The sequence below is a fragment of the Lissotriton helveticus genome, chromosome 5_1 (assembly GCF_964261635.1).
Source record: "Lissotriton helveticus chromosome 5_1, aLisHel1.1, whole genome shotgun sequence".
NCBI classification, from domain to species: Eukaryota; Metazoa; Chordata; class Amphibia; order Caudata; family Salamandridae; genus Lissotriton; species Lissotriton helveticus.
The window spans coordinates 493,433,786-493,454,949 of record NC_136065.1 but is presented as its reverse complement, the minus strand read 5'-3'; the positions used below and the strand labels follow the sequence as shown (position 1 = coordinate 493,454,949).

Here is a 21,164-nt window from a genome sequence, read left to right as displayed (position 1 = left end):
ATGTTTATCTTTATTTCCATTTTCATTTCATTTTTTCCTGTTTTACGCTTTTGCTTTCTATCATCTTTCTATGGTTTAGCTATAAGGGATGCATGATACTTTTACTCTACAAGTTTATGGGACAACCTTCACACACACGGATGCTGAGCAGGTCTCTTTTCTATGTTCACCTTCCGAAACTCTTTTCAATGCGCTACTGCGCATGCGTGGCGTCTTCCGGGTTCCTGCTAGTCACGGAGCCTGGTCCTCGCCAATACAGGGCCACCCGACGCTGATTCTTTGACCTTTTTGTTACTCTGGTAAGAAATCGTCGATATCACTGTTTCTTGGTCACTTTATGATCTTTCGGCACTATGACTGTTTGTTTAACTGCACGGGGAAACGCAGTGCATGGTTTCGCTATTCACCATACTCATGGTTCTTTTACACTTGTTCTCCCACGATTTATACAATCTGTACCACCTCAAATTTGGAAACAGACACCGCTTTTCTCTGGCTGTTCTTATTTCTTATTCCCCATTTTTTATCTAGCCACTGAGGACGTTCACGTGGAGCACCCCTATAACTACCTTTCGGTTTCTGCTTCATACCTTCCACTTTTCAGTTCCGATTCATTTACCTTTTATTAGACTTGTATTCACTCGCCTAATATTGCGTGTAATTATATGTACTTACCGCCTCCTGGATATGTACTAGTGTACCTATTTTTGTTATTTCTATTCAATTACAGACCCCCTGAGGAAGCGCACTTTTGTGCGAAATGCATTGGGGATTCCAAAATTATGTGGAACAGTAACATGTTTTTTGAGAAACAAATATGGAATAGAAGATGATATTATCCAATCATATGAATGGAATATGGTGATGAATAAATAAATGGTTTAAACAAACGCAAACTGTATGGAGCTAAATCTACAAGTTATTTTGGATTAACTACGTGCAACAATAGACAGCACAGTCGTGCTTTAAGAGTACTTCAGGTTATTCCTACTCGCCGTAGGATTTCCCGCAATAAAAATTCAATTTTCCTCACAAAGATCAGGGCTTGATCCATCACCGTTTTTTAGCTCACTGCACCATCCCAGCTCAGAACTTGGCTATATGCAAATTAGTCTGTTCCTGTCCCAATGCATGATGGGAACAGGGCAAACCAAACTACCAAGCCAATTCTTCTATTGGGAAGGAAACAAGCTTCCGGGGACCAGTTTCTGCCATTTCAGGCGTCGTCGGCCCGGCTTGCTTGAATCCTGATGGTGCAATGAGCAAGGGACTCACATCTGAGTATACCCTTCCACGCATATGGTGGACAAAATGATTCAGAAAAGGGGGTGGTGATGAACAGAGTGCCTGAATTAAGCAGACCACTCTTACCCAGTCCAAAGATCAGGGCTTGATCCATCACCGGTTTTTATTTTTATTTTATTTATTTTTTTTTTATTTTTTTTTTTTAAAACCTTTATTGAGAAACAGGTATAAGTACAAGCGCAGGCCTACAACCACAGGGGCCGGCCGCAAAATCAGGAGAGTCAAAAGGGAACAACATCAATGTGTACGGTAGGATGAATACAGGATAGACGAATAATGAAATCGTTACACAGTAAGCGCCAGGATAAGAAAGGTTTCATTTTATGATGTATAGAGGAGGCAGAAGCCATATCTACCCATGTGTCATGCAACATACTCAGAAAAAGAGGGGGGGGACGAGAGGGATGCAGCCCCCTACGCAATCAAATAACCACAGTAGAGCAAAGCCCAGATACATCCAATGCCCAGCAAAGGTTCAAAAATAAAGGACAAATCGTAGCAAACAAGTAAATGGGTCACCGCATAGACCGCCCTCCCGCCCCGAAAAAAGGAGAAAGTGCAGACACTTACGAAACGAAGGAGAAAGAACAAAGGGACATAGCCCACCCCCTAGAAAGAAAGCAAAAAAGGGACCATAGAAGAAAACAAACTAAAATAACAAACACCCCCCCCCACCCTACATCACTGTAATGGCTATGGCCTATCCCACTAAACAGCGTGCCTGTCGCCCAGAGTCACCCGAAATATAGAAGAAAGAGAAAGGGAATAATAACGAAGGGAAAAAAGAGAAAGGGATAAAAGGAGAGGAAAAAGAGGGAAGAGAAGGAGAGGAGAGAAGAGAGGAGGGGAGCCAGCGATCGAAATACAGAACACCACCCCACCCGCAATAACGGATCACTAGTCGAGGTCAAAAAAGGAATCTGAGAAAAGCCTACATAAAGGAGGAAGACAGGAACTGTCCAAATGATGAGGCACGGAGATGCCAATTAACAAAACAAAAGTCCCGCAGGCACCCAGGCACGATCACCCCTGTCCACTTCTATGAAAAGCAGAGCTGCCAGACCCCGCCACGGCCAGGAAACAGCATGATACAGTGGGTCCATACCAGTCAGGGAAAGCAAGTGGGATCTTCATGGAACACCGTCTCGGCGAACAAAAAGCAGCCAGGAAAACTCGGCAGCAGTCAGAATGCAAAAGTAACCCAAAGATCCACGTGGCCAAGCACAAAGTCCGGGCTGTCCAGCACAAAGCAAAGAAATCAGGATGTAGGAAATACTGCTGCATCGGCACCGGGTCCACTTGATCCCATGGAATCGAACACCCAGCCGGATATCCCAGCACAGCAGCTGGAGAAGTCTCAACAATACCAACTCGGGGAGACGACACCGCGTCACAAAATGGCTGAACAACCATGGCGGCGATCCGCAACTCCAAGTCCCGGCAGTGCAAGGACAGGTCGATCCGCAGAGCACCCAGGGCGAACAAGACAGTACTCCGTGTAGGGGCCGCCCGAATCAAACGAGGTCTGGGGAGAGCAAATGCAGCAACGTCCCTGTCTCCAGGAGGAAGACACTCCGAGGGGCCATCCGCCATCTTGTGCATATCGCCCGCCGCCATTGTCGCATCCGCCGCCAAGCCCACCAGGAGTGCCGGAGGCCCCAGGACACACAGCCGATCCGCCGCGGATGGCGCTCGGCGGAGAAAGGAGAGTCACCAGAAGAACGGGCGTGCTCCCCACAACACTCGGGGGAGCCCTGCACCGGATCCCAGGCGGGACAATCAACAGGAGTGGGCTTCTCACCCGAGGGGTGCCGGACAACGCGGCTTCTCTTCTTCGGGCCGGCAGGCAATCAGGCATGCGGGGTGGCCCACCATCGGGGGTGGGTCCGCTCCGGCGCTTCCGGCTCGCAGCTCTCAGGCTCCCACCATCGGGTCTCTTCAGCGGTTCCGGGCCGCCGGCACTCCGAACACCTCCGGGCAGACACAGCACTCGAGGCCCCGGCGTCAGGGCCGGGAAGGCCAACAAGGTTACAAGGGCAGAACGCAGAAACCACTGCACGCCAGAGCCCCGGAAAAAGACGGTAAGTGAAGGCTCTTCCCAGGTAACCAAATTCGGAACACCCCGATCAGGATTAAAGACAGGATAGGCGGCGGGGAGGAAGGGATCTCGGAGCGAGGCGTTTATGCGACTGTTCCGATCGCCATCTTGGCTCCTCCCATCACCGTTTTTTAGCTCACTGCACCATCCCAGCTCAGAACTTGGCTATATGCAAATTAGTCTGTTCCTGTCCCAATGCATGATGGGAACAGGGCAAACCAAACTACCAAGCCAATTCTTATACTGGGAAGGAAACAAGCTTCCGGGGACCGGTTTCTGCCATTTCAGGTGTCGTCGGCCCGGCTTGCTTGAATCCTGATGGTGCAATGAGCAAGGGACTCACATCTGAGTATACCCTTCCACGCATATGGTGGACAAAATGATTCAGAAAAGGGGGTGGTGATGAACAGAGTGCCTGAATTAAGCAGACCACTCTTACCCAGTCCAAAGATCAGGGCTTGATCCATCACCGTTTTTTAGCTCACTGCACCATCCCAGCTCAGAACTTGGCTATATGCAAATTAGTCTGTTCCTGTCCCAATGCATGATGGGAACAGGGCAAACCAAACTACCAGGCCAATTCTTATACTGGGAAGGAAACAAGCTTCCGGGGACCGGTTTCTGCCAAGCTTGTTTCCTTTCCAGTGAAGAATTGGCTTGGTAGTTTGGTCTGCCCTGTTCCCATGATGCACTGGGCCAGGGACAGACTAATTTGCATATAGCCAGGTTCTGAACTGGGATGGTACAGTGAGCTAAAAAACGGTGATGGATCAAGCCCTGATCTGTTGACTCGGTAGGAGTGTTCTGATTAACCCAGATACTCTGTCCATCACCACCCCCCTTTTTGAAACACAAGTCATGCACAGTATTGTCTACAATGATGGCATTGCAGATGTGATTAGAGATGATGTAATTGTAGTCAGTGAATATGTCATGAGTGATGTAATGAGCGAGGGGAAAAGGAGTGCAGGGTTTGGAGGCTGCAGCTGCCGGGGGCAGCCAGGGTCAGTGCAGGTAAGAGCGGTGGGGCAGGGTTGGGGAGATTTGACAGACGACCACAACGAAAATAAAGTATTAATTTCCCCTCATCATCTTTTGTCAAAATACCCCCAACCGGCTCCACTGTTGTGTAGTTTCTACATTTCTATATAGGATCTGTGACTTTTAGACAACATAAAATAAGGGATTGGTGTGCAGACTGATTGCAAATACCCACAAAGGATATGTTAGTCTGTAGACCAGCTGGCTCATAGTGCAACTATAAGCCCCACAATCTTACCAAGGAGCGAATACTTTCTGGCAACTATCAAACATGACAGCCCTGACCCCTCAGGGATCATGGAAAAAGTACAGTACGTTTCACCTGGTCACTCGTGCTCACTCGGTCTCAGCGAGATATACAGAATAAACGGAGGAGATGTTTTCAACAAGCATTTATTGAACCAACGTCATTCTAGTATAAAATATGTGTGCTGCAACAACTATTAAACAGAACAAATATATATGGTTAGAATCACCAGCAGAGTAAATAAATGGTAGAATTCCACCATGGTGCTAAAACAATGAATATATGCAGGCATAGAGATACATGGCAGAATTCATGAGTGCTCCTAAAATGCAAATCCTAACTAAATGTACCTAAGTGTACCTAACATGTATGTAGGTGTATAGCCAAGAATCACCCTAGGAAAGAGCCAACCCCATTACCTGATGGGAGAGAATGAAGGACTTTGTCTTGGTCTCGAGTTGGACACCTCGCAAGGGATGTCAGACTGCTGCTTGCTGGAGTGTCTGCAGGCAGGGACTTCAGCATCTCGTGTCAGCGTGTCAGCATGAAAGCTTTTCTCCTCTGATTTGCCTGAAAGATACCCTTAGGGGATCTACCTAGATGTGTCATGGTACTGTGGGACTGTCGGCCAAGAATGATGATAGTGGTGTCTTTTGTACAGTTATTATGCAGAAGATGGTAATCCTGCTGTGATAATAAGAATCCTCATGCATTATAAATGATGCTAGTTTTCAAAGAAAACCACAAAACATTTATTTGGCACCTAACTGGGTAAATGGTCAGCATCAGAGCCATTATGTAGAGCAAGGTAGGACAAATGTAGGTAAAAAGCTGTGCAACTACCTAGGCCAATATTGGGGTACATTGGGGGTCATAACATCTACTCCGCATCCTAATGGACAGCATAATTAACAAATGCTAAAATATGCCTGTTTAGAATCTTAAAAGACATAGATAAAATATGAGTATAAAAACATCTAAAAACATGGTATGTGTTAAAAACAATGCAAAAGTTAGAAAAGCTCTATAAGTCCTCTAAATAGTCAATTTACTGTTAGACCAACTGATCACGCCAAAATCCATAGTGCTCAGTGAGAGCAATAGAGAAAAATTAAAACAAAAATTATGTTGTCGAATTCTAATTTGGGTTGTTTTGGAAACAGCAGGGCTTGCCGGCACGGCTCACGGATGGGGGGCAGGAGGTGGCTCACTGGCTGCTTAAAAAAAACAACATTAAAATAAAACGTACTTTGCCTCCGCTGCCGGGTCCACGTCTTCTCTCCTGATGCATGTGTCTGACTCCAGGTCGGAATAGCAAGCAGGCAGCCAGGCTCCCACCTCTAAGCCTAAGCCAATCACAACGCTCCAATGGAGCGTTGTGATTGGTCAGAGAACTCAGCCAGGGGCTGTAGGGGTGGGCATGTTCTCCATGCAGGCTGTAATGCAGCCTGCTTGGAGAACAGAGGAGTGTGCATGACTGTTGTGGGCGGCCTGAGAGGGCTGACAAAACAGTCATTGCACACAGGAGTGTCTACCACTCCTCCCCTGCAGCTCAGCCCACCCCCTCATGCACTGCCAAAGCAGGAGGAAAAAATAAAATGATAATGACATTCCATTATTATCATTTTATTTATTCCTTTCATTTCTGCTCCTGCAATCAAGTTCACATGTTGTACTGCAGAGTATTCTGGGAGATAGTGTCCATTCAGGAGCAGGAAAAAGACAGTCAGTACACCTATCCAGAGGACTAAGAAAAGTAGATGAATTGCAATTCAGAGCTGTAGCCAGGGAGAAACAAAGTAAGTCTATTTAAGCCAAAAATAACAATCGTATATTATTTCTTTGTGGGAAACAGAAGCTGACTGTGACTCAGGTCCACTTGGATCCAGAGAAAAGGTATCAAATTTATGAAGTAGCCAAACGCAGTCCAATCTATCTGTGGTAGCTCAGCAGGTTTTGTTGAACTTGCAGATCACTCGTTTCGAGACATATTCACATAAATGTTGGTATGATGCCAAATTGAAAAGTGTGTTTCATTTGTATTTTGTTGCTGTTCAATTTCTATTGGCACATGACCCATTCTGTTGTTGATAACTCCATTACTTCGTATAGTAGAATCTTCCATCAACATTAGTTTTTCTGTCTAAACCGCCTGTATGGTAGTGAGAGGAGATCAGCAGCTACCCAGGAGCCCACGCGGCCTGCTCTTAAGTATTGGCCACATAGTGTGGTTTGATCAGATCAATGGAGACCAATCTCTTTTCTTTCTTGCCGGCAAGAGGCGGAAGAAGTACTGTTCTTGTTCCTTCGACAGCCAGGACTGGTACAGGTGTTCTGTAGGATGGACCAAATTATTTTGTGGCCCACAATCTTTTCTCTGACCAGGTCCTCAATCTTTGGGACCCAGGCAGGTGTTGCCGGAACAGCTCTCACTTCCCCAGTGGCAATGCATTTTACTTGGACGTTGCTTTGCAATGCTCGGAATTTATTGAGTTCCTGTAAAACAGTCAAACGTTCATTGATGTCAAATGCTTTTTCATCCACCACTGTGCTGCCACAATCGAGGTCGGGTACCCACCTTCTTGTCCCAAACAGGACCTCATATGGAGTACGGCCACCTAGGGAACATCTTGGTATGTTATTAAGTGCCCTATGTACCCCATATAGGTGTTTGACCGAACTGCCACCCAAACCTAATACCCTTGTGTAATCCCGCATCTTCCCCGGGCAGGATTTCAAATATGGCACCCAGGCTGAGGCACAAGGAGAACGAGGATAGCAGTCCAGAGACAGCATGGGATGTGACGCAGTCATGTCAAAAGGCATCAACCAGTGGAGGAGCGGGCGGAGAGCCGGGAACAAAGGACGTAGAGGAGGACGCCGAACCGAGTGCTGGAGCGACGAGCAAAGCGAACCAGCGGACGGACAACATAACGGGATGAGAGACGCCTTCCCTCGAGGAGACAGGAGAAGTGCCCGAAGATCAGCGGGAAGACACAGAGCAACAGGAAACAGCGGAGCGATGAGGGATTCCGCCTAGATGCAACGCCAGTCAGTCAAACTGAGTTGGAGAGGAAGAGGGAGGTGAGACTTCCTCTGCCATGACACTGGAGGGCCGTGGCTTACCGCAAACACCATTCCATAATTTCTTCACATTTGGCAGGTGGCGGTTGTGGCACAAATAGTTTTACACTACATGCTGTCATTCTAACCCCACTTTCACGCCAATTGCCCTGGGTGAAGGTGACGGTGCACATATCTCCTGTTTCTGACAAGCAAACCTGATTATTGTTTGTTTTATCCTGAAGGACGCATACAAACCCCTCCCTTTCAGACGAGTCTAAAGAGGAAGCGGAGACAACCCCAGCACAGAACCAAGACATCCTGGCAGGAGAGAGGGCCGCTCCGAAAGTGCAGGGAATAAACTGCCACTATTGAGACCTAGTCTACCCTTAGTTGTTACCTGTTTATAACCTCCCCAAGTCTAACCCCTGTACTCTTCTCCTTCTGACAATTAAAAAGACGGTAACACCCCGTTTCTGCCAGGGCATCCTGTATGACCATGTGACCATACCTTGCTGGTAAGGATTGCCTTAAGTCCTGGTTTTTACTCTCCACCAATCGAATTTCCCTGAGTACCACAAAATGACACCCAAACTTCCCATAGTATCTTTGTAAGCCCGAGAGCTGAACGCTGGGTCATGGTCAGAATATAATGTGCCAATTGAGTATGTCCCTATGAAGATCCGCCAATCCTTTATAACAGTTCGAGCGCCAGCCGAGCACTGGGGCTAAACCCACAAGAATCCAGAGCATGAATCCACTGCCACCAAGATGTACTTGTAAACCCTTCAGGTTGTAAGGGGCCACAGTGGTCAAAATAGACATATGTAAGAGGTCTGTCTGATATCAGTAATGATGTCTGTGGCGGACGTGCTACGGTGGAACCCTTCATCTGCTCACAGATGTTTCACTTGAGGACAAAGCCCTTGGTCTGCTTGGTAAGACCTGGCCACCAATAAGGTTGTTTCAATAATGAAACTGTCGCAGTAATACCTGCGTGAGCTGAACTCAGACCCTCATGTTCAGCTAGTATTAAACCTAATCTGCGATCCATGTTTGATATTACTCTATTCCCCACTCCTGGAATTTGAGCATATGGAATATTTTTTCATCCTATTTACTTGAGTTGAAAACCTTTGTGCAAGGCTGAGCTGTTATTACGTGTAGCGATGACAGCTACTATTCTCTGTCCGTCTATCCTTGTGCTAGAACGAGTGATTACAGCAACGGCAGCAGTTCTCACTGTTGCCTTGGTTGCTTCATCAGCCAATGAATTCCCTTCAATGTGCACGCCAACACATTGATGGCTCATTGCAGACATCATGTGAGCCCCCTGGCAAGCCTTTTTTGAGCTCTGCCGCTTGTTCTCAAAACAACTTGTGCTTTATTGTGCATCCTTTTGAAGATATTTGTTGTATGACTTGACACAGTAAAATAAATTGCACACTATAGTGTGGGGAATTCCCGATCCGTATTTTTTAGTGCCAGGATTAGGGCTTTTAGCTCTGCCAGCTGTGCCGTGCAATCGCCTAGACACTACGTCTGCGTGTTGCTAGAACAGAACTTGCCGTCCCGCATCCGTCCTTTTACAATTGCACATATAGTGCTATATTGCTTGTTTCTTCCTATGACAGGCTGAGTAGATCCATCAGTGTAAATTATGTAATCATACTGATCTAGAGGCAATATTTCATTTGGGAGAGGATATTCTTGTCCATACTGCAAGTCAAACTTGTAGTCTACATCTGTTGTAGTGAGAGAATTAGCCCACTGTATCCATCTTGGATGCAGTGCTTTTGGGTTTAGAATGTTTGCTTTTGGAACAGCCTCTAAGGTTAGTACTGGAGTCCCGGCAATTATTCATTTGCCCTGAGCTAGTGCCTTTCTCTCACTACAGAAGTCTGTACTGCTGTCAGTATTTTTTCAGTTGATGCAAAGTGCATATCAGCGTTTGTGTACAAATGAGATTTGTATGCAATGGGTACAGTTTCGCCTTCATTGAAGGTGAGGTAAGTGTACCGGGATCGACCCGCGATTACACAGATCACCAAATTTGTGGTGCTTACACGTGCTAGAACAGAACTTGCCATCCCGCATCCGTCCTTTTACAATTGCACATATAGTGCTATATTGCTGGTTACTTCCTACGACAGGTTTAGTAGATCAGTCAGTGTAAATTATGTATTAATACTGATCTAGAGGCATTATTTCATTTGGGAGAGGCTATTCTTGTTCGTCCTGCAAGTCAAACTTGTAGTGAGACAATTAGCCCACTGTATCCATCTTGGATGCAGTGCTTTTGGGTTTAGAATGCTTGCTTTTGGAACAGCCTCCAAGGTTAGTACTGGAGTGACAGCAATTATTCATTTGCCCTGAGCTAGTGCCTTTCTCTCACTACAGCAGTCTGTACTGCTGTCAGTATTTTTTCAGTTGATGCAAAGTGCATATCAGCGTTTGTATACAAATGAGATTTGTATGCAATGGGTACAGTTTCGCCTTCACGACGGTGATGTAAGTGTACCGCGATCGACCCGCGATTACACAGATCACCAAATTTGTGGTGCTTACACGTGCTAGAACAGAACTTGCCATCCCGCATCCGTCCTTTTACAATTGCACATATAGTGCTATATTGCTGGTTACTTCCTACGCAGGCTGAGTAGATCCGTCAGTGTAAATTATGTATTAATACTGATCTAGAGGCATTATTTCATTTGGGAGAGGCTATTCTTGTTCAGAGACCACCTACACTCACCAACAGAGACCCACACTGCGACAGAGACACATGCATTTACACATTTCCTGTACTGAGCCACACCCAGAGCCCCGGAACAATCATTCATACCCCCACGCTGAACCTGCGTACGACAGCCCAGTCCACTCCACTTACGTATTAAGTGGGTGACGACAAAGCTACATGTCCAAGGTCTTACCCGCTGTCTGCGGTGACATGGTTGCGTCCTCTGTACACAGCACAATGTAATGTTGTAGGGCCCGGGCCCTCATGCATACTTTATGACCACACGGACACAACCAGATAGTATGTGGAACTGGCTTTGGGCACATGCACCCGGCACCTTTATTGGCACAGTCACATGTACAGTGACGCCTGTGCTGGATGTGTGTGGAGTGAGTGTAAGCCAGCCCTCATGGAGTGGTTGGTGCTGGCAACAACTTGAACAGTGATCACTGTTAAAATGGAAACAGAAAACACCAGCTTTACAGAAACAACTGTGAAGCATCATGGCGGTAGCCGGAGTAAGTACAGTGGTCACCCAATATGCAAACAGAAGTGTCCGTGAGTTGCAGTGCACTGAGGTTGGGGCACTAGAGTTGAGCGTGCTCATGTGAATAAATTGTCTAGGATTGTGTCCCTTTGGGATATTCCTGATGCAGCTGCAGTGGGGTATGTTACACCTACATCATCTTCCTCATCATCGTCCCAGGTCTCCCACACTGCCTGAGGTGACATTGCTGCGTGAGCTCTCCATAGCACAAAACTCAATAAGAAATGGTCCATGAGTTGTGGTGCACTGAGTTAGCGGCACCTGAAGAGCTGAGCAGGACATTAAGCAAATGATGGCACCCACGACAGGTGTGAGCAACTCTGATAGTCTGGCAGTAAGACTCTTTTGACTCTGGCAGTTGTTATTAGGAGGTGGTCCTGGCTGTGTGGCATGTGCCTCCTGCGGTGATTTGATGTCCGGACTTGACTTGATGTGTGAGCCCTGGTGGACCGCAGTTGAGGCCGGAGGCAGCGGATAGCGCAGGGCCACAGACACATGGCGTTGATGACCCCAAGGCCATCGTCCCAGAAGCCATCCTACATTCTATCAGACAGGGTCCCTGACTTGAGCTGCACAGAGTTAGTGGCCTCGGAAGCACTGCGGCCAGCACAGGCACACCGCCATGGGACAGTGACTTGCGGTGCACTGAGGTAGGGCCACGCAAACTGAGCGGGTCCTCGTAGATGTCGAAGGTGAATGTAGCAGAGGGTTGCGGGAGACAGTGGAAGGTGTCCTGCAAGGCATGATGCAGAGGGCAGAAGCCAGCAGGAAGCGACAAATTGAGGAGTGGAAGGCTACAGCTCGTTATTACCACCAAGTCTGTATTAGCTACAGGAAGATAACCCCCAGTCCATAGACTCAGACGCCACCAAAGTTCAACCAGAGAATGTCAATGAATGTCGGGGAACAGACTTAGTGGCACTGGAACTGAAAGGGGATGAAGTCTGCGATGAGGGCTGTACAATGATATAAACTCTGCCATAAATCAATCAATCCTCAGTTCCAAATGTGTGACCTACTCGACCTCAGTGTAGGCCGGAGGCAGCGGTCAGCAGGGGCCCACAGCCATGTGTCATTGGCTCGCGCTGCACAGAGTTAGTGACACCAGAGCAGGTGTTGGTAGTGTTCGATCACCTCCTTAACGATGATCCTTTTTTCCTCCGGACTGTAACGCGTCTTCCTCTTACACCTCTCCTTAAATACAATGATATGAACTCTGCCACTGAGAAATCAAGACTCAGTTCCAAATGTGTGAGCTACTCGACCACTGTGTGGGCCGAAGGCAGTAGTCAGGGAGGGACCACAGACACCTGTGGTTGAAATGCTATGCACAGAATGGGCTGGCACCACATCGAAGGGAGTACAGTGATATCAAACGTCCCATGAACATATAAACCTTGGCCATCAGGATATCAAGACTCAGTTCCAAATGTGTGACCTACTTGACCGTAGTGTAGGCTGGAGGCAGCGGTGGAGAACGTCAACGAGAAAGGAGTACTGCGGGCCTGTGTCGCAGAGGCCATGATGGTCAGAGGAGGCTGCCAAGGTTGCCGGCCTCGGGCTTTGAGCTTGCACCGGCATGTGGTGGGCCCTCTTTGACACACGCCGGTGTCAGGAGGTGAGCAGTGAGGTCTGGGTGCGCAGGGGCAGCCAAGACGGGCTCGGGGACCAGCAGCCTGGGGTGCAGCAGGCACACAGGATCGCAGGCAACACCGCTCATGGCGACGGCCTCTCTGCTGGCCTTGCCTCTTATCCCTTCCATCCTCCCCATCACCCCTGCTGTGCCGGCCGCTGCCACCTGGTGGCACTTCCGGCTTCCTCCCCCCTCTTCAGACCACCTTGACCGTATCCACCATGGGGCCCTGTCCAGCCATCCCCCGAATCCAATTATATGCGTGACCCCCAACTATGCTCAACCCTGCTAAACTCCCCACCGGGTAACACCTCTATAACCAGCCCCTCCTCACCTTGAAGGTGGTGGGGCATGATTCCCCCACCTCACCTGGGCCAGCTTCTACTCCCTGCCCTACACCCAAATCCAGCTCCAACTCTTCCCCCAGACCACCCTCCAACCACCCTGTATTTTTCTACCCATGCCCCCATCCTCAATAAACTGCCCTGCAGTCCCTCCTGTCCGGGAAACTGGGGCCACCGCTCCCCCAACTCCACTATTGTCATAGGTCTCTCATGTGCACGCCCTACCCCTTCCGCTGCTCAGCAGGTGCCTGTCCTCTTCTTACCCCACCTTGCAGTTCTGCTCACCCCTGCAAGTCACCCCTGCTCCCCACCGCTTCCAAGCACGTCATGTGGCAGCCCGACCATACCAGCATGAAATTGGAGACCGGACACTGCGCAGCACCCCGCACCGTCCATCTGCCAGACTGGACACCAGGGGCTGCTCCTTTACCCCTCCGGCTGTCCCTGGTACATACCTTGATGGTCTTCACCATGTCCCTTGACTGCGGCAGGGTACAGGCCTACACTGCTGCCACCACAGCGATAGAGGCCAGATGCGCATACCGCAGTGCAGACTGTCAGCTCGATGAGGTCCGTGCGTCCTGCTTCCTCTAGCAGTCGCATGGGCTCCTGCACTCAAGGGTCGGACATATTGATCTGATCAGAAGAAATCCGCTCAACGAATGGTAACTAAACTGTCTGACAACTGAAGACAGAAGCCTCAAGAAAAAAAAGCCTCAATGCCCTAAAAGGCCGGCTGCTGTATAACCTTACTCAATATGGTGTAATGGCACCTAAAATGACCGCATAAATACCCAACTATCCCACCAGCCCAAATTGTGTAGCCCAAAGAGCCCAATTGGGCCCGGGCCGCACCACTGGCCCAAAAACCCCTGTAGGTGCAAGCCTCCTGAGCGGTCGGTTGCCCCCAAAAGCCCCATTGGTAGTACATATTTTACTGAGAATGTCAGACTTCACTCTTACATGGCTGAAGAAAATGGTGTGAATTTACAGAAATGCCTTCTCATTTTAGCTTCTGGAGCACCATCCATAACCTCTTTGATAAAGCATAGTTCATGAAATCCCAACAGAGAGTCTGCCTCATTCACAGATAAAATCACCTTAGAACACAACACCATTCCTAAAATTAGTATGGCACCACCAACAAATGATTTATATTGTATCTAAAATCTGTTATCACCCTTTTACATGCTCCTTTTTATGGCCCTCAAAACCTGCAACTCACTACAATACATCTCAATGGGGACAATGTCCCAGAGTCCTTCAATGGCTGCCACAGCGTGTTGTCCATATGGCCAGCCAATAATGGGGTAAGGATAGTTTTGAGACCCCCTCACCCTACAATCCCTTTGGGGTCTGAATGTGCCTACCCTTGCCCCCTAATTTATTTGAATTCATTTGCAGGACACAGGGACAAAGCCCCTGAGTCTTGTAATGGACACAAAACATATTGTTTAGGTTGCCATTAACCAATCAGGGATGGCTAGTCTTCTTTAAATTGGCCAATCACAGCATATTTAGACACCAAGGGCCTCATTTATGAGAAATGACGCATCGCTGCGTGAAAGCAGCGATGCGTCACTTCTCAGTGCGCACTCCTTGCGTCATGATTGATGCTTCATATTTATAATATGATGCATCATGTTGCAAGGAGTTCCAGATACGTCAGTATTTCTGACATATCTGTAGGTGCAAAAGTGATGCATTGCTGGAGTGTGTCACAAAAGTGACGCAACTCCAGTAATGTGTACTTTCACATGGGCAAGTCCCATGTTGTTAGTGCCTGCATCAGTCTTACGCCTGCCATGAAGCAGGCGTAAGATTTTGATGCATTAGCGGCCAAGAAATGGCGCAGTGAAATCTTATAGATTTCACTGCATCACTTCCATGACCCTTTCTTGCATCAAAACGCCCCCCCCCCTTGCATACATTATACCTGGCGCAGGTATAATGTGGCGCAGGGGTTTACAAAGTGATGCATCTATCTAGATGCGTCACTTTGTAAATTTGGCGCAACAACGCGCATTTTGTACGCCACTTGTGCGTCACAAAAAGTGACGCACCAGCAGCGTAAAAGTGACGCACAGCCTCATAAATGAGGCCCCAACTGTTCAGACATCGCTGCATTTTCAAGCTTAAGTTCTCAAAAACTACTGAAAGGATTTACAACAAATCACAAAAAGCATGCTTTCTGGTGCAAGATCTAGCTTCCTGACAAATTTGGTGTAATTTCTTTCAGCAGTTTTTGCGATGCTGCTTCTTAAAAAAGTCTATGGAAAATGCATGGGGATTTTGTGTTTTAGGACCCCATTTTTTCTCGGCCCCTACTTGATGGATCACCCCAAAAGTTTCCATGCACAAACTAAACTAAAAAAGGAGCACTTTTTTGGAACGTTTTGTGAATATCCATCAAATGGCGTCAAAGTTTACTATACTATGAATGCATCCATAATTATATCTGATCGCACTACTATTTAGCGTTTCCCTGTGTACATAAACAAAAGTATGCATTAGTTTTCATGATCTTTTTGTCTTAAATTAAGATTTTAGTACCCCGGACTCAGTGCTGCTGAATCGTTTGGGTAATCTGGGAATGCCAATAGGACCAATTTGAGAAGGCCAGTGTTGGCTGGTGTTTTTGGTCCAGTCACACAAACACGACCAAAAACAAAAGGCCCTTTCGATCTGGACAATCGAAATGTCAGCCTGCCTGAAAGGCCTTCCAGCACTATTGGCAAATAAGACTGGCATGATGAATGAGATCCTGAAGCTACAAGGCCATCACACTAGCAAAAACGTTTTATGACTTTATTTCTTGGAAGTGGAAAGTCATATTTTAGGTCTCAGATACAACCAGTTTTAGCGCTTTGCTGTGGATGACGTATTGTCTACAAAACAGTGTACATGAAGTGGGTTTTGAGTCAGCCTCTTGCTCATGATTCCAATGATTTCCTGTTTCTCCGTCTTCTGCTTCTTATTTCATGACATCCTCCCCTATTTGTCCATACTGTGGAGCATTTCTTCTTTAAATCCTTTCTGATCCAACGATTTGCGTACTTCAACTCCTGACAAAAGGGGCTGTTTTTCAATTTTCTTTGAGCATTCCATTAGACTGAATCACTACTGTGCTCTACAATCCCTATTTCTTTGTTCCCCCTTCCCACCCTTAAACACCTTTCATCATATTACCTCCCACCTTTACTCCATATGTAGGTCTTGCCTAAGGCCGCATTAAAAAAGAATTCCTATACTGCACCATAGGGAGACTCTGGGGTGAAAAATATAATATTAATTTAATGTATCTAATTTGAAAAATGTATTACAAATATTTTTATGTAAATTCGTTTTATGTATTTTCATGAAATGTAGCAAAATGTTTTAAAAAAATCAACAGCACTGTTGAATTAATTTAAAGTTAAACCATAAGGGCCCGATTCACAGAACTAACTTAAGACAAAATCCTAAACTTACTACCATTTTGGTATTCACAGAAGGCACTTACTCATTTTGGTATTCACAGAAGGCACTTACTCATTTCGGTATTCACAGAAGTTAGGAATCCTAACTTTAGGTCTCCTAAATGCCTTCTGTGAATACCAAGGGCCAGATGTAGGTGGCCATTTACCGATCGGTAACGGCCGATTTCGGCTGTTACCGACCGGTAAATGGGTTTTTGGTATGTAGTGGGCTACATTTACCGATTCGGTAAATTTACCGAATCGGTAAATGTACCGAATCTGTAAAATACCGAATCGGTAATTTTACCGATTCAGTAATTTCGGGATGTAGGTGGGACTCTTCAGAGTCCCTAAGGGCTTACAGATTCGGTATTTTACCACCCAATTCAATTGGGTGGTAAAATACCGAATCCAGGTGTGCATGCACATGTGTGCATGCACACCTATGCCATGTGACAGACAGACATGCCCTTAGGGCATGTCTGTGTGCCACATGGCAAACATGCCCGTCTTTGGGGTGCTAGAGGGTGTAAAAGTGACACCCCCTGCATCCTTGCTAAAATCGGTATTTACAGATTCTGTAATTACAGAATCGGTATTGCCCATTGATTCCTATGGGCTTCAAGGCCCATAGGAATCAATGGGCAATACCGATTCGGTATTTACAGAATCGGTAAATACCGAATCTTAAAGATTCGGTATTTACAGATTCTGTAATACCTACATCTCCCCCTTCATATTTACCGACTCTTAAATACCGAATCGGTAAAATTCGGTATTTAAGAGTCGGTAAATATGAATTACCTACATCTGGCCCCAAAAGTCTTAAAGTTAGGATTTTTCTCAACTTTACTACTACTAAACTGAGAAAAATCCTAATTTTAAGACTTTCGGTATTCACAGAAGGCATTTAGGAGTCCTAAAGTTAGGAGTCCTAACTTTACTACTACTAAATTTAGAAAAATCCTAATTTTAAGACTTTCGGTATTCACAGAAGGCCTTTAGGAGTCCTAAAGTTAGGACTCCTAACTTCTGTGAATACCAAAATGAGTAAGTGTCTTCTTTGAATACCAAAATGAGTAAGTGCCTTTTGTGAATACGAAAATGGTAGTAAGTTTAGGATTTTGTCTTAAGTTAGTTCTGTGAATCGGGCCCGTAATTAATGGCAATGCAGCTAAGTGACGATTCAGAGGTGATGTCGAAGAAAAGGGTAGGCAGCCTGTGATGGTGAGTGCCAAGTGGGTGGGCCTCTTCCTTTCCTTCTGCAAAAGAAACAAAAAATAAAAGTACAGTGAATACAACTATTCTCAAAAACAATAAAAAGCATACAATATATACAATAATGCAAACAAAGTGACCGATACTAAAAGTCAGGTTTCTAATGCACTATAAATGTGGAGAGATACTGAAAGAGAGACATGAACTACTCTTCTCTCTAATGAATGGCTAGTTCCTCATCCTGGTTAAGACCCCCAGGGATCTTGGCTTGGAAGTCAATGATGTTCTTTGAACCCCTTTTCCTGAATTCCAAGACTCTGTCTCTTCCTCTCAGATGACAGGTGATATGTTCAAAGGCAAAGTAAACGAGTTGGGTGGGATCAGAGAAGTGTTTCTCCTGAAAATGGCAGGCTACTGGCTAACGTGGGTCCCTGTTAGTAATGTCCCTCATATGTTCCAATATGCGTTTCTTAGCCCTATGGGTGGTGTGTCCTATATACCATAGTTTGCAGGGACACTCGATGATATAAATTACAAACGTGGTGCTGCAAGTGAGGAACTGAGTGATGACTTTCTTTTTGGTCTTTTGTGTGAGTTCCTTGTGGAACACACTGTTCCTGCAGGCCTTGCAGTGACCACAAGGAAAAAATCCCTGAAGCCCATGATCATTCTTGGTCTTCTGTACTGGGATGTCACTGTGTACGAGCATATCCCTGATGTTCCTGCTAGGTCTGTACGTGATGTTAGGTCTGTTTTGGATACAGTCACCAATGGTGCTGTCACTCTTATGAATATCCCAGTTCCTGACAAGGATCCTCTTGACATCATCGGCATCCCTGTTGTATGCTAAGATGATCCTAGTGGACTCCTCAGAAGAATTTGTGTCCTGTGTATTACTGTCAGAGAGAATCTCCCGTCTGTTAACTCCATCAGCTCTGTCTCTAGCTTTCTTGAGAACCCAAGTGGGGTAACCACGCTCTCCAAACCTATCAATCATGTTTGTGCGTTCTAGAAGATACACTTCATCACTGTTGTAATTTCTCTTAGCCCTCAGCAGTTCGCCAAAAGGGATGCTCCATTTGAGAGCCTCTGGGTGGCTGCTGAGGGCATGAAGAACACCATTGCCAGCTGCAGTTTTGCAGAAGAATACCGTGTGGATGCAGTTTTGCTTGATAACTAATTTGACATCCAAATATTCAGCGGAAGTGTTGCTGATGTTACGAGTGAGGAGTATGTTGCGATTGTTGTTGTTGAGTTTCATTATGAACTCGCTGGCAGCCAGTTCCGGACCCCTCCAGATGATGAACAGGTCATCAATATACCGAAGCCACACTACGACCCGTCCAAGATCTGGATTGAACTCAGAACTGGCAAACACTTCTTCCTCCCACAGGTTCCTGAACAGATTTGCAAAACTAGGAGCAAAACATGAACCCATGGCCGTCTCGGTTGTTTGCCATTGATTGTTTCTCAGGCAAGTGTGGCGATGACAGCCCACTGGGGTCGAATTGGACTGTACTACATTTCTCAGGAATTGCAGCGATTATCATTATTATAAAGAAGGGACATTTTGAGTGCAGTGTCATCTGCTGCACATGATGCCTCTGATGAGGGCGGAGCCCGAAACGCGCTGCGCATGTGTGGCGCATTAGGCATGTTTTGGCAGGGTAAAGGACTCCCAATCACCATTTCCTGTGAGGATCAACCAGCTGACGTGTGCATTTCACTGGGGGCAACTCTTTTTTGAATGACACATATATATATATATATATATATATATATATATATATATATATATATATATATATATTCACAGAAAAAAACATAGATTTCAGACATGTTATAGTTAGGAATTAGCATTTAAAAAAACCTTTGCAATTCACTGCAAAAACCATAGATTTCAACATGTTATAATTAGGAATTAGCATTTAAAAAACCTTAGAAATTCACTGAAAAAACCATAGGTTTTAGGGTGTTATTATAGTTAGCTGGACATTTCACTGGTACAAAACCATTGAAATTCTCCCGTTATAGTTAGTTGTACTCACCATAACTCGCGCGCCCGCAATCCACTTCTGATGATTGCACATATTACATCATTCATGACATGGTCAGTGACATCACTGACGACATCACTGATGACATCTCAAATGACATTACTGATGATATCATCCAGTGAATGTGGTTTGGTTCGATATTTAAATAAGTATTATATATAGCAATCTGCATTGAAGACTGAGTGGATGTATAATTGTCTGGATGGAGGATTTAGTAGCACTGTGATTGACTGTCTAAGTGACTAATTTAAAGTGTTTCACTAAATATATGGGATAGTGATTAAACTGTGTGAATATCTGTATCACTCTATCTCTTGTTGCGTAAACTAGTACATAAGTTGGTTACTAGGTATGTGAAAGTCTCTATTAGTCATTAATTAGTTAAGTGAGTATTTGCATGGGATAGTGAATGTGTGTGTGGTTGGGTGGGAGGTGTGAGACTGTCCAAAGATGTGTAAATAGTTGATTTAGTAGGTATATGAGGTTAAGACTGTATGTGGAACCAGTAGTTTGGATGAGTGGATCTTTTTATGGGTGTGGTGATGAGTAAATATATTTCTAAATGATACATGTCCAACAAACTAGAAATATAAAAGGCAGTGTATGTGACAGTTGTTGTATATAAATAAGTATACATAAGACTCAGTGGTTGCATGAGTGACTGCATCGAAAACTGTATACTTGTGATAGTGATTTTATAACATGCTAAGTATGAGTATCTATCTTTATAAATAAATAAAGTGGTGCTTGTATAAGTGTGTAGCTTAGTAAATGTAAGTAAAATCAATTGTTTGCATAAGTGAGTAGGATGCCTTCATAAGTGAATAGGATGTGTACTGGTGTATAATGTCGAAGTAGGTGTATAAGTATATTTAATAGTATTCTATTGATCTTTGTTAGCATGTATGAGTGAATCTATAGGTAAGTGTTTAGATGTGTGTGTAGATGTACAACTCACTGAGTGGTTTTTTAGAAACTTGTATTGGTTTGTGAATGGTTTGAAATATGGTACTCCATATTTTATAATAAGTGTTGAAAGGTTATACTATTGTATGATGAGATGTATCAGATTGTCACGTGGATGATGTCATCAGTGATGTCATTTGAGATGTCATTAGTGATGTCACTAACCATGTCATGAATAATGTAATATGTGACATCATCAGCAGTGGATTGCGGGCGCGCAAGTTATAGTCAGTACAACTAACTGTAACCGAGGAATTTCAATGGTTTTGTACGAGTGAAATGTCCAGCTAACTATAACACCCCTAAAACCTATGGGTTTTCAGTGAATTTCTAAGGTTTTTTAAATGCTAATTCCTAACTATAACATGTCTGAAACCTATGGTTTTTTTCAGTGAATTTCAAAGTTTTTTTAAATGCTAATTCCCAACTATAACATGTCTGAAACCT

The 21,164-nt window shown here is 45.4% G+C and overlaps 1 protein-coding gene and 1 long non-coding RNA gene across 2 annotated transcripts in view; one reads left to right on the top strand and one right to left on the bottom strand.

Moving 5' to 3' along the window:
* Window positions 1-21,164, top strand: part of CFAP107 (cilia and flagella associated protein 107) — a 250,428-nt gene that overhangs the window by 85,316 nt on the left and 143,948 nt on the right. The gene's annotated exons all lie outside the window — the stretch shown is intronic.
* The window catches only part of LOC144754691 (uncharacterized), a 220,140-nt gene continuing 216,578 nt past the window's right edge, over window positions 17,603-21,164 (bottom strand). The window contains exon 4 of the long non-coding RNA XR_013594757.1: window positions 17,603-17,738. This is a non-coding gene — a long non-coding RNA (uncharacterized LOC144754691). The remainder of the gene's footprint in view (window positions 17,739-21,164) is intronic.